Genomic DNA, 12749 nt, shown 5'->3' on the forward strand with positions numbered 1-12749 from the left:
ACTCTGATAGAGGCTGCAGCATAAAAACTTGTGTAGGAAAGCATATACAAATATCTATAATTGGATGAAGGTGTACAAATTCAGCACAAGGTACAGAAAGAAAGACCAGTAAAGAATACTATAGAAGATTTCAAAATAAATTTCAAAGTGCTTTCAAACACAAAATAAGATACAAGCTATCAATAAACTTCCAATTCCTGAACTCTTCTATAGTTTCAAAAGTAGAGTAGCCGGATAAGACCTTAAACAATTGAATAAAAGAACAAGAAGAGCAAGTTTGCTTACTGTAAACTGTGTTTTCCGTAGATAGCAGATGAATTAGCCATGCTGTCTGGGGTATGTCTTCCGTGCCACTAGGTGGCAGAGCTCTTTAAGTCTAGCAACGTCTTTCGGCTGGGTGCTCCCTCATATCTTCTCTGATCCTCCTCAGGCTCCTCAGTCAGTAATAAAGTGCAGTGTATGCTGGAACTGTCCGGGGAGGCGGGTGGGTCAGCATGGCTAATTCATCTGCTATCTACGGAAAACACCTTTTACGGTAAGCAAACTTGCTCTTTTCACGTAGATAAGCAGCTGAATTAGCCATGCTGTCTGGGAGTCCCCAGCTGATGTATTGAGCATGGAAGAGTTAATTAAAGTGTAGCTTAATACCAAAGTTCATGGCGGACAGGTCCTATGAAGGCTGTGAGAGGAATGAGTGCTCTTCTGTAGGATAGTCCGGCCCATTATTGCATCATCCTTTGCCTATTTATCCAAGCAGTAATGGGATGTGAAAGTGTGTAGCGACGACCATGTTGCCGCTTTACAAATGTCTATGATGGGAACATCATGTAGATGAGCCATAGAAGCTGCAAGTGCACGCACTTGGTGCGCTTTCAGAGTTGTAGGTAGAGTCTGTGAGCGTAGCTGGTAGCAGAAGCGAATGCAATTGGAAATCTAGATGGATAGAGTTCTTTTCGTTACTGGACGTCCTTGTGCGTTTGGACTGAAGGAAAGAAAAAGCTGAGATGGTCTGGTAGGTGAATGGGTGTGCTGCTTATAGTAGGCAAGCGCACGCTTGCAGTCCAAAGTGTGGAGTTTTTTTCTCATTATCATTTGCATGAGGTTTTGGCTGAAAAATAGGTAAAGTTATGGTTTGGTTGATATGGAAACTGGAAATCACCTTTGGTAGGAATTTGGGGTGAGTTCGCAAAGTCACCTTGTCATGGTAAAATTGAAGATAAGGGGGGTAGTGGACTAAGGCCTGAAGTTCACTAACCCGTCGTGCAGAAGTTAAAGCTACTAGAATGAGTACTTTCCATGACAAGTATCGGAGATGACAAGTGTCTAATGGTTCAAAGGGTGGAAGCATTAGTTGTTCAATGACAATATTAACATCCCACGGTACCGGTGGTTTCTGTAAAGGCGGACATAGGCGTAAGACACCCTTCATGAATCTGGATACTAGTTCATGATATGAGATGGGGTTTCCGTTGAGAGGTTTGTGCTAAGCTGCTATAGCGCTTAAATGGACTCGAAGTGATGATGTCGCAAGGCCTCTCGTGTAGAGCAAGTAGAGGTAGGATAGACATTGCTCAGGTGAACAAGATAAAGGATCAAGATTCTGGGTGGAACACCAGGCAGCGTAGCTGTTCCATTTTCTATTGTAATTAAGTCTTGTGGTCTGTTTCCTAGAAGACAGCAAGATATCCTCAAGATCAGATGAAATGTCTAGGTGTTGGTATGCGACCCGTTCAATCTCCAAGCCGTGAGGTGTAGGGACGAGTGAAGTGGGTGAAGAAGAGATCCCTTGTCCTGGGTGAGTAGTTGGGGGCTGCTGCCCAGGGGTATGGGGTCGTAAATTGATAGGTGCAATAGGTAGCTGTACCAGGGCTGTCTGGGCCACGCTGGTGCTATTAGAATTAGATCCGCTCGGTCCTCTATGCATCTCTGAATCGTACGGGATATGAGCAGAATCGGAGGGAACGCATAAAGGAGGCTGTGAGACCAGTTCAATAGAAAGGCGTCCGGAGCGAGTCGATGAGGGCTCGGGTAAACTGAACAAAAGGCTTTCAGTTTCCTGTTGTTCTCTGTTGCAAAGAGGTCTATGGAAGGGAGACCCCATACGGAGAAGATTTGTTGAACTACTGCCTGGTTTAGTTCCATTCATGAGGATGAAAAATTCTGCTGAGCTTGTCCGCTCTGGAGTTTTGGATGCCGGGCAGATAAGTTGCTTGAAGAGAAATCAATCTCTGGTGAGCCCATTCCAGGATCAGGACAGTTTCTTTGCAAAGGTTCCAAGAACCGGACCCTCCTTCCTTGTTTATGTAGAACATTGTTACCTGGTTGTCTGTGGGAATCATTACTATCTTCCCTTGTAAAAATTCTTCGAAAGCTCGAAGGGCGATTCTCACCGCTTTGAGTTCTAGGAGGTTTATGTGCTGTGTCCTTCTGTACGCAGTCCATAGATCCTGAGTCGTTAAGTGATCCAGATGAGCTCCCCAACCCTTGAGGGACGGATCTGTGGTAAGTATTATCTGATGACGAAGGGGGTCGTAGGGGCAAGCCCGTCTGTAGCATTGATGGAGAAAGCCACCATTGAGGTCTTTTCTCATACTGTCTGTCACGGTAATTGGGGTAGACAGTGGATGAAGGAATTGGATCCACTGTAACTTCAGGCCCCACTGCAGACGACGTATGTGTAGGTGTGTGCGAGGGACCACATATATGGCTGCTGCCATGCGTCCTAGAACAGTTAGTATCTGGTGACCTGTTGCGGTTGTGTAGTAGATCTGTAGCCAGCGAGGAGAGAGCTAGAGCTCTCGGAGGAGGGAGGAAAGCCTTGTCCTGAATTGTGTCTATGAAGGCGCCTATGAATTGCAAAGTCTGAGTAGGCTCCAGATTCAACTTTTCGTAATTGATAAGAAGACAGAGGTTGTCGAGAAAGAAATTGTGAGGAGGAGATTGGATTACAGTAGGTTTCGATTTGGTGCTACTAGAAGCCAATTGTCCAGGTAATGGAATATCTGCACCCCTTGACGACAAAGGTGTGCCACCGCCACTGCGAGACATTTGGTAAAAAATCTGGGGGCAGAAGAAAGGCCAAAGGGAAGGACTTTGTATTGAAAGTGCTGGTTGTCCACTTGGAAGCATAGGTACTGCCAGGAACTGGGGTGCATTGGGATGTGTGTATACACATCCTTCAGATCGAGCGAGCACATCCAATCCCCTGATTGAAGAGAGGGAAGGATGGATTTGAGCGAAGTCATTTTGAATTTCTCCCTGTAGAGGTGCTGGTTGAGGGATCATAGATCCAAGATTGGACGCAGACCTCCCGATTTCTTGGGAATTAGGAAATATTGGGAATAGAATCCCTGACGGAATCCTTCGGAAGGTAATTTCTGAATGCAATTGTTGTGCAGAAGCATTTGAAGTTCTTTCAACAGAAGTTCTTTCAGAGATGTTAATTGTTTCTGTGGAACCCAATTAGAAAGGGTCAGGAGGAAGGAAAAGTAAAGGGTGTAACTCTGGCATATGATTGTAAGGACCTATTTATCCGTGGTTATTTGATTCTAGGCTGGTAGATATTTGGTTAATCTGCCTCCCACAGGAGAGGGTTGTAATGGTGGTGAAGATAGGTTCAAAAACTGGATTGAGGCTTTGTGGGTGGAGGATCCGCCTGTTGTCGTGGTGGACGGGCAGCTCTTGCACGTTGACATGGTGCTTGAGCTTGATAGGGAGGTTGGCAAGGCTGCTGGTAGGTTTGAGGCTTAAAATATGAAAAGGGCTTAAAAGATTTAAATGGGGCCCTGCTGTAGGTTGTCGAGGACGTACAAGGACGACTTGATGTGGATAGAATGTGAGGAGAGGTCAAGGAAAGGACGGCAGTCTTTTGTTCCTTGAGCTTAGCTACCGTTTCGGTAAATTTGTCTCCAAACAAATTTTCGGGACGACAGGGTAGATTGGCCAATTTTTCATGGACATCATCCTGTATGGCGCTGGATCGCAACCATGCCAAGCGCCTCTCTGCAACTGTGTTCACTGAAGATTTTGAGAAAATATCAAATCCCTCATAGATAGATCGTAATAAGTGACAAAGTCCTTCTTCGATGTTATGATATTGAGGAGGAAGGGCGACATCCGGTGAAGCTTGTTGCATGGACAATTTTCAATGCCTGGAGATTCTCAAACAGGTATTGGGTTATGAAGAATTGATGATTCTGGATGTGTGCATTTAACATTGTGAACTGGAAGGATTTCTTTGCAAAGTCATCCAGCGACTTTTGGTCCTGGTGTGGTGGGGTATTAGCATGAATTCTTGACTTTCTGGCTTTTTGCATTGCAACTTCAACTACCACAGAATTATGAGGTAGTTGAACCGATGAATGAAGAGAGGAATCTTTCATCCGGTATTTCAATATGCCAAGCATTTCTTGGCGGAGATCAGGAAGTCGAAGCATCTCTACGTTCAAGAATTGACCTACTTTTCAATAAACCATGAATACGTCAGGTCTTCTGGAGGCGAAGACGGTTCTGGGGGAACCTCTGCCGGGTCAGAGGGGTAACCCGTGGATGAAGTATCTATATCTGTTAAGTCGTGTGTCGGAGATGGTGTTTAGAGTGGAAGGAACCTTTTGTGCTGGTCCTGGAATGACTGGCTCCACTGCAGGTTGTGATGCGTCTGCAGGTACTGCTGGTGGGAGTTGAGATTGTTCTAACTGTAAAAACTGAGTCAGTATGGTTGTGATTTGGCTCATGGCATGTGTAGCCAAGCCCGAAGTGGAAGGCGTCGGCACAAGCTGAGGTGGAGTGGGGCGAAGCCCTTCTTGAAGTGACCGTCATTTCTGTGGAGGCGGTTTCAGTGGTAGAAGTTGTGGAATATCCAAAGGCTGTCCTGGAGCCAGAGGCCCTTCTGATGGCAGAGAAGTAGAAGACATCTCTCCCGGTGAAGAAGGAGAAGTGAACGAACGAAATGGTGAAGTATCTCTGTCCAGAACCCCCATTGATGATAGCGACGCTTCCCGAGGCCTCTTATGGCCGGAATGATGTTTTTTATATTGAATGATAGGTGTCTGCGTCAGTGGTGCATCGGTGAGTCGAGGGTGCGTTGCAGTGGCGCTCCTGCATCAATGCATGGTATGCATCGACGATGCGCCGGCAAGCGTTCAAATCATGATAATAAATCACATCAACTTCCACACACCGGCAAATAATCCATCCAAAGACTCTCAATCAAGCCCGAAACATAACACTTCACATTCAAAGATAATTTTAAGTTTCCCATTTTTCCTTTATGTTTTAAGTTATTTTACCCATGTATTCTGTTCCAAGTTTTTAAGTCCCTGTTCTATGTAACTTGCATTCTACATGCATGTCTTGTTCAGTTATAATGTAAACCGAGCTGATATGCAATCCTGCATGAAGCCCGGTATATAAAAATGTTAAATAAATAAATAAATAAATAAATAAATAAATGATAAAGCTTCGGTGCAGAATCCCCTTTGCACTGGTGCACCGATGCATTGACCACTCGGCTTTGCTTCGATGAGTCGACACTTTATTTATTTATTTATTTAAGGTTTTTATATACCGGCAATCATGAGAACATATCTTGCTGGTTTACATGAAACGGGAGTGCATTAAATACATCAACTGGAACTGTGGTGACCGAAGGAACAGTTACAATTAACAAGGGTGGCAGAACTTGGAGAAGAAGGAAGAGATAGGAAAGAATAAACGGTTAAACGATATACAAATAAATTAAATGCTATGTACAAATGGCATGATTAATGGCTGAATGTTTTGAGGAGTCCTTGGATTGTGTCCATGACTTGTGTCATTAGATTGTGTCTGGGAAAGCTTGCTTGAATAACCAAGTCTTAAGTTTTTTCCTAAAAGTTAGGAGGCAGGGTTCCAGTCTGAGATCTGTAGCAGTTTCAACGCGTCTGTCCTCTGGAAGTGGATGCATCGGTGAGGCATGCGGCCGCAATGCCGCCGACGCATCACCCGCTCCGAGCTCCGATCCCAGCCGGGAGAGCAACTGCGGGTGTCCTAATGAAGGAGGGTTGACAGAGGAAACCCTCCTCAATGAGGGGTTGACTCTCTTTCTCTTTGGACCTGGGGAGGATCACACCGAGGTCTCAGACAGGGTATAAGAACCCGTAGCAGTTAATTGTAGCTCCTGCATTTTTGCAGCCCGCTGACACTGGGCACGTGGGGACATGCATCCACAGTCCACACAGTTTAATTGGTCATGGGATAGCCCCAGACAAATATAACAGACCTTGTGGCCATCGGTGGCCGACATAATTTTGCCACAGGAGCAAAATTTAAAGCCAGGACGTGGCATTCTCTGACCAATAATAGTTTTCTGACCAAACCTTTATGTTTAAACGCTGATTTTCTCTCTCTCTCTCTTCACAAAGTTCTCTCACAGGAGAGCAGAGCTCCGCGTGCCAACTGCTGCGCGGAAAAAAACCGACTGACGAGCCTGAGGTGGATCAGAGAAGATATAAGAGGGAGCACCTAGCTGAAAGACTTTGCTAGACTTACAGGCCGATACAGTACAGTGCGCTCCGGTGGAGCTCACTGGTGGAGCGCACTGTTAACCCGCAATTGGACGCACGTTTTCAACGTGCTAGCTTTACCCCTTATTCAGTAAGGGGTAATAGCGCATCGAAAACGCGCGTCCAACCCCCCCCCCCGGAACCTAATAGCGCCCGCAACATGCAAATGCATGTTGATGGCCCTATTAGGTATTCCCGCGCGATTCAGAAAGCAAAATGTGCAGCCAAGCCGCACATTTTACTTTCAGAAATTAGCGCCTACCCAAAGGTAGGCGTTAATTTCTCCAGGCACTGGGAAAGTGCACAAAAAAAGCAGTAAAAACTGCTTTTCTGTGCACCCTCCAACTTAATATCATGGCGATATTAAGTCGGAGGTCCTGAAAGTTAAAAAAAATATATGTATTTTTGAAATCGGCCCGCAGGTTGAAAACCGGACGCTCAATTTTGCCGGCGTCCAGTTTCCGAACCCGTGGCTGTCAGCAGATTTGAGAACCGATGCCGGCAAAATTGAGCGTCGGCTGTCAAACCCGCTGACAGCCGCCGCTCCTATCCAAAAAGGGGCACTAGGGACGCGCTAGTGTCCCTAGCGCCTCTTTTTGCCACAGGCCCTCATTTGAATACAGAATCATGCGCACAGGATAGTGGCGACTTTTACTGTATCGGCCTGTTAGAGAGCTCCACCACCTAGTGGCACGGAAGACATACCCCAGTCAGCATGGTTAATTCAGCTGCTTATCTATGCGAAAAAACATTTTCAAGCACATCATCTAATCTAAAAGAATCAGTGCTTGCTGAGATTGTACATTCCAAGGTGATACGGGCTTTATAGAACTAGATTATCCATATAGAACTGCAACAACAGCAGTAATCTTACCAGCAGATAAGGAAAATTGGTTGTCAAAAGCACAAATGTATTGGGAAACCCAGAGTATTGCTTCAGAAAACCCATATGGCTCAAGATCGGACTCAGGGATTATTAAGAAGGGGTGAGCTTAGACCTGAAGATGAAAGACTGATAACTGCAGCACAGGATAGTTGATTATGGACAAGATGGTTTTCAGCCAGCATAGAAAAAAACCAAAAAAAAAAAAACCAGTAAAACAGAACTAGAAACATTACATACCTCGTTACTGGATGTCAAGTGTTAATGTTGGAAAGCCTAATAAGGTGGCACGCCTCATCCACTGGAAATTGAGTAAAAATGATATCACTTTATCAGAAAAGAACTGGGAACAAACCTCTGAGAAAGTTGTAGGGAATGAAGAAGTTGTGATCACCTGGGATATTCCCATCCCAATTGATTAAAAAGCTTGATGCAAGAAAACTAGAGACAGTGGTAAAGGAGAAAAGCACAAGAACAGCATTGCTGATAGAAGTGTCAATACCAAGCGACTCTTCTGTGGACTGGTGAGAAAAAAATTCTCAGGTATCGAACGATGCAATCAGAGACCAAGAAAATGTGGCAAAAAGAAAAATTACATCTGTATTGGGTGCCAATGGCTTGATTAAAAAGAATTCCCAGGTGCACCTAGATATGTTGCCTGGGCATATAAGATCTTAAGAACTCCAGAAGGAAGGTTTCTTTGGCACAATGTAAATACTAAGAAGGACTTTAGCAGTGAATTTGAGAGACTGATATCATACTCAACATACCCTGGCTTACAAGTGGGGTTCACTCCTGTCATAAAATTAGCCCTTTTGGCGACATTACCCTAGTGAATTCTGCTGTCTATCACTTAACCAGTTTCTAATACAGTCCTCCACCTTAGGACCCACTCCCAGGCTGTTCAGTTTATTAATGAGCCTCCTATGCAGGACCATATCAACATCTTTTCTGAAATCCAAGTAAACCACAACCAGCAATCTAATTTTCTAGTCTTCAAATTGAAGAAATCAATCAGGTTTGACAGGATCTGCCTCTGGTAAAGCCACGCTGCCTTGCATCCTGCAACACATTGGAATGTAGATAGTTCACTGTTCTTATCTTCAGGAAAGTTTCTATTAACTTCCTCACCATAAAGGTAAAACTATACAGCCTACTAAGCATCTCCAATCTCAGAAGACACAAAGCAAAGAAACTAGGTTTAGAAATCAAACCAAGGTTTTTCACATGGCAGAATGCAGCTCTGACATTGAACCAACTATAAGAATCATGATTTTAGATCACTTTCTTATTTTAAAAGGTAATGTACATTAACCAATATTTAGCTATTGCAGCTATCCTCACTGTAAAAAAAAAAAATTAATTGAAGCTCAGAAATTAGCACTGTTCTGTATTACCCCATAAAAATAAAAGGGTGTGTCTTAAAGTTTTAGTGGAAGATGGGAGATACAAATATACCTAAGGCTGCAATTTGGCAATCAGAAGTTTGGAAGCATACAACCAATCAGGAAGAATAATGAATACTGGAAATAGCAGCGCAAATTACACCTACAATTTCTGAATAAGCTTTCAGATGGAAAAATAATATATTTGTTACAGTAAGAACTATTTGATAGGCATAACTATCTCACAGGAGAGAACACCCACCAATTTTGGGTGGCTGCAGCATAGTGGTACACACTGTAACCTCTCTAATCCATTATCTCCATGACTCATGGATTCCTACACACTACAAATTTCACTTTTGATTCTCTATACATGGGCATAAAGAATCACAAAACCTTTTAGAAATGTGGGGCCACAAAACCTGTTCCCATCACTGAAGTATACTTTATTCAACTTAAAATAAAAAATAACAACACTGCAAATACTTTTCTCTTTACTGAATCTACACATTAATCAATTGCAATTCTCATAAGGATATAACATTTTAATGCTCTACTTTTAAATTTCTAAAGTGAAATTTGTATGCAATGTTGTCTTTTCCCTTATTATTTCAAGAAATACTAGCAGATCCTAGAAAACAGGAGGTTAATAATGTCGGAATACCCATCATACTGTACTGGAGAGGGCAGATCACAGAATGCATCAGGCTCAGGTCATTGGGTTGCATACACTCAAATGTCCACGCCTACAAGAACTACAATACCCAGACATTAATACTGTAACCAGCTTGAAGTGCACTTACCTATTCTAAACTCTTTAGATAATATAATGTGTTAAAAGCCGCAAATATACTATTAAATTAATTCGGGCAAACTTAAAAGCTACTTTTGGTTTTAAAGAGAATAACAAAAATCTATCAACGCTGAAAACCTGAGAAAAGGAGCAAAGATAAAAGACTGAAATTAAATCAGTTATAAACCAAGAAGATCCTTAATTTCCTTAATGCTAGTCAGAGTGAATGCTGCTGGTACGGTGAGAGCTGTTAACAGTTTTATTTCCACTTGTGGCTGTCATTCTCTAGTTAAAAGAATTAATCTCGCAAGTCTGTATCCTGTTTCCAGCTCTACCCGTATGAAGACAGACACACACACGTACCCTTATCATGACTCCAAAAGAGGAGGCTGAACCGTGTGCGCCTCTTGTACATGTATATGAGGAACACGCACACACATGTACTGTCAACCCTGCTCAGGGGCCCTGCGCCTGCTTCCAAGCTTGCACTGTTGGCCCCTGGATCCCTCAGCATAGGCCTCCTCCCCAGTCCCGCGGAGGTGGGGGAGGAGCGCTACCCCTTTAAAAGGGCAGGCCCGTGGGGGTGGGGAGGGGGGCAGGAGGCCTCCCTCCAGGCTGGGCCGCATCGATGTCCCCAACTTCTGGGCCGCCGTGACCGCTGTGTGCCCCCCGCCCGCCTCACCTCGGAGCCCTCGCAGGGGGAGGAGGCGGAGGATCCTCTGCGGGCTCCGCTTGCCTTTGCCGCTCCAGCCGTCTCTCTCTGGAGCGCTCGGTCCTGTGTGCGCTGCGGCTCCGCTCGCGCTCTTCTCTTCTCCACCCGCCTCTCGGCTCCTGGAACGCCAAGATGGCGGCGGCACTGCGGCTGCGGGCGCTGGGCCGGCAGCGGCCGCCACTTTCACTCACTGAGAGAGCAGGGACACGGGGAGCCATGGCGGGGGGAGAGGCGCCATTGGCCAGGCCAGAACAATCGAGCTGGCGCGAGACAGACACGCCACAGGCATAGAGAGCCGCCAACCCCCGGCTAAAATTTCCGTGCATTGAAATCAGGGGTCAGGCAGCAGCTCCCGGTTGTACTTGTCCCGAACCATTTCTTATTTGAAACCCGATTTCTGGTAACCCTCGATCGACGCGATCGGACATGCATTTCATACAGCCTGAGACTGACGGAGATTGCCGAACGCTTGCGATGACGTGAAGGCGATGAGCCAGCAGATCTCCTTTTTGGAAAAGTCGCGAGATTAGAATTTCTTTTCGACAGAGACAGTGGTTGGCAGGAAGTTGCGTCACAGTGCTATATAATAGCCACTAGTATGCGAACCAACTAAGGCTCTGTTAAAGGTGACTTTATTTCCGCCTCCAGAAAATTTGAAATTGTTTTTGTGCGAAGCTTAAAAGTACAGTTTAAGAACACAAGTTTATCAAATCTGAAGGCTAGTAATGTGGTTGGAATTTGCTTAGTTCTATTTTCTTCCTTTACCAGTCTTAAGATATTTGAATAAATAAAAGCATTTTAGTCAGCATGCCATCGCCTTGTGAAAATTTTTTAAACTGATTCATGTAGGTGAGCGGGCAGATATAGTAAGGGAGTACAAGTTGCTAGTATACTTCTAGAAGTGATCCTTTAGAGTAAAGAAAATTCTTAAAAGAAATATGCGGGATAAGTGTCCTCAGTCTCGTATATCCGAGCCTGTAGGAAGTGGAACGACAACTATTTAGGTAGAATGGGTTAAAAGTAGAACTGCTTCAGCTTTTCAGGCGTTACTTGTGATAAATGGTAACCATCCCGCCTCGTGTTACTAATTAAATGCTGTTTAAACATTTTTTTAAATTGCAAATTAATATTTAAGATTAATATTTTCATAACTTTTTTTTGTCGTTCAATCCTCGCACCCTTTTAAATAAAGACCACTTGCAATCGCGGGGTAAAATAATCCTACAAATCGCTACCTTGTTCCATATTTTCTGACCTATACATTAAACCGAAGTTTTCCATCACCTTCTCTTCTAATGCTTCCTGTCAAATTTAATTCATAATTTATACGTATTATCTGTGGCTGCAAGTAGTATCAATGATATTTTTTTCATAGAAAACTGGCTCTCTAGCACTGACCTTTTTTCTTCTTTTTAAAACTAGCCCCTTGGGTTCAGTCTCCTGCACAGTCTCATCCGTATCAGCAAAGTAGTGCTAGCTGTCAGTTTTTTACCACCCATTGTGACCTTATGAAAATCATCTAAAGTGTTTGTGCTCAAATATACATTCTTCAGGGTACACAGTCACTACATTTTATATACAGTTCTGTGTAGTTATAGATGACTATTGGTAGATGAGGTCATTAAAGTCATTACATTTTTTTTGTGACATCACAGAATAAAAAATAAAGAGTCATGTTAATAGCAAAAATGATAAGAAATGACCTGCAAGTTAACAAGTTTGTAGGGTAGTCAACAGAGAGATCTTTTTTAGCACAGAGGTGGTGGAAGAATGACTACTGTAAATTGATATGTATATACCACAAATACCGGTATAAAAAAAGCTTTTAAATAGATACATAAATAAATAACCACCCTTAATTAAAGAGGTGTAGAGAGTGCAATAGGACAAACTCAGTGGACCAAACAGTCCTTGCTGTCATTGATTGTTTAATAGCACAATAGCTTGAACTACCTTATTAAGGTAATAAAGCTCATCCTTATAATTTAATGATTTTATAACTTTTGTTTTCAAAGAAAATACATATATGAAAATCTTACACTCCACAGCTCTTTTTAGAAACTTGTCTTTTATATCCAGTTGCTCATTGAAATACTTTTCAAAAGGAATTATGTTCTCTATAAACTAGTTTCTTTTTAGCCAAAGACAGAAATTATAGCCTTTCAGAAAGGAAAGGAGCCATTGTGCTTTTGGTGAAGCCTTGTATATTTTGCAATGGCAATAGATACATTTCAAGATTATGTGGATTTCCACAGTTTGAACCTGATCAATCCATTTTAATTAAAGTTATTCCTCCAGCTGAACAGACAGATAAAAACACATAAGTTCTTTTCAAACATCTTGAAAAGAGCAAAAAATGAATGTTGTAGAACTGCATAGGGAAAGGCTGGTAAATGATCTCTAAAAAAATGTATTAGGGATCAGGGAGCTGCCC

General features: G+C 43.3%; 1 protein-coding gene across 7 annotated transcripts in view; it reads right to left on the reverse strand.

The window, feature by feature from the left end:
* INO80 (INO80 complex ATPase subunit) overlaps nucleotides 1-10889 on the reverse strand; it is a 435009-nt gene extending 424120 nt beyond the window's left edge. For 5 of the 7 annotated variants that reach the window (XM_029598600.1, XM_029598599.1, XM_029598595.1 and 2 more), the window contains exon 1: nucleotides 9967-10889. The gene's annotated coding sequence lies outside the window, so the exon portion shown is untranslated. The remainder of the gene's footprint in view (nucleotides 1-9966) is intronic. The other 2 variants (XM_029598597.1, XM_029598598.1) reach the window with 1 other exon arrangement.
* Nucleotides 10890-12749: the final 1860 nt, after the last annotated feature.

The sequence above is a fragment of the Rhinatrema bivittatum genome, chromosome 4, assembly GCF_901001135.1.
Source record: "Rhinatrema bivittatum chromosome 4, aRhiBiv1.1, whole genome shotgun sequence".
NCBI classification, from domain to species: domain Eukaryota; kingdom Metazoa; phylum Chordata; class Amphibia; order Gymnophiona; family Rhinatrematidae; genus Rhinatrema; species Rhinatrema bivittatum.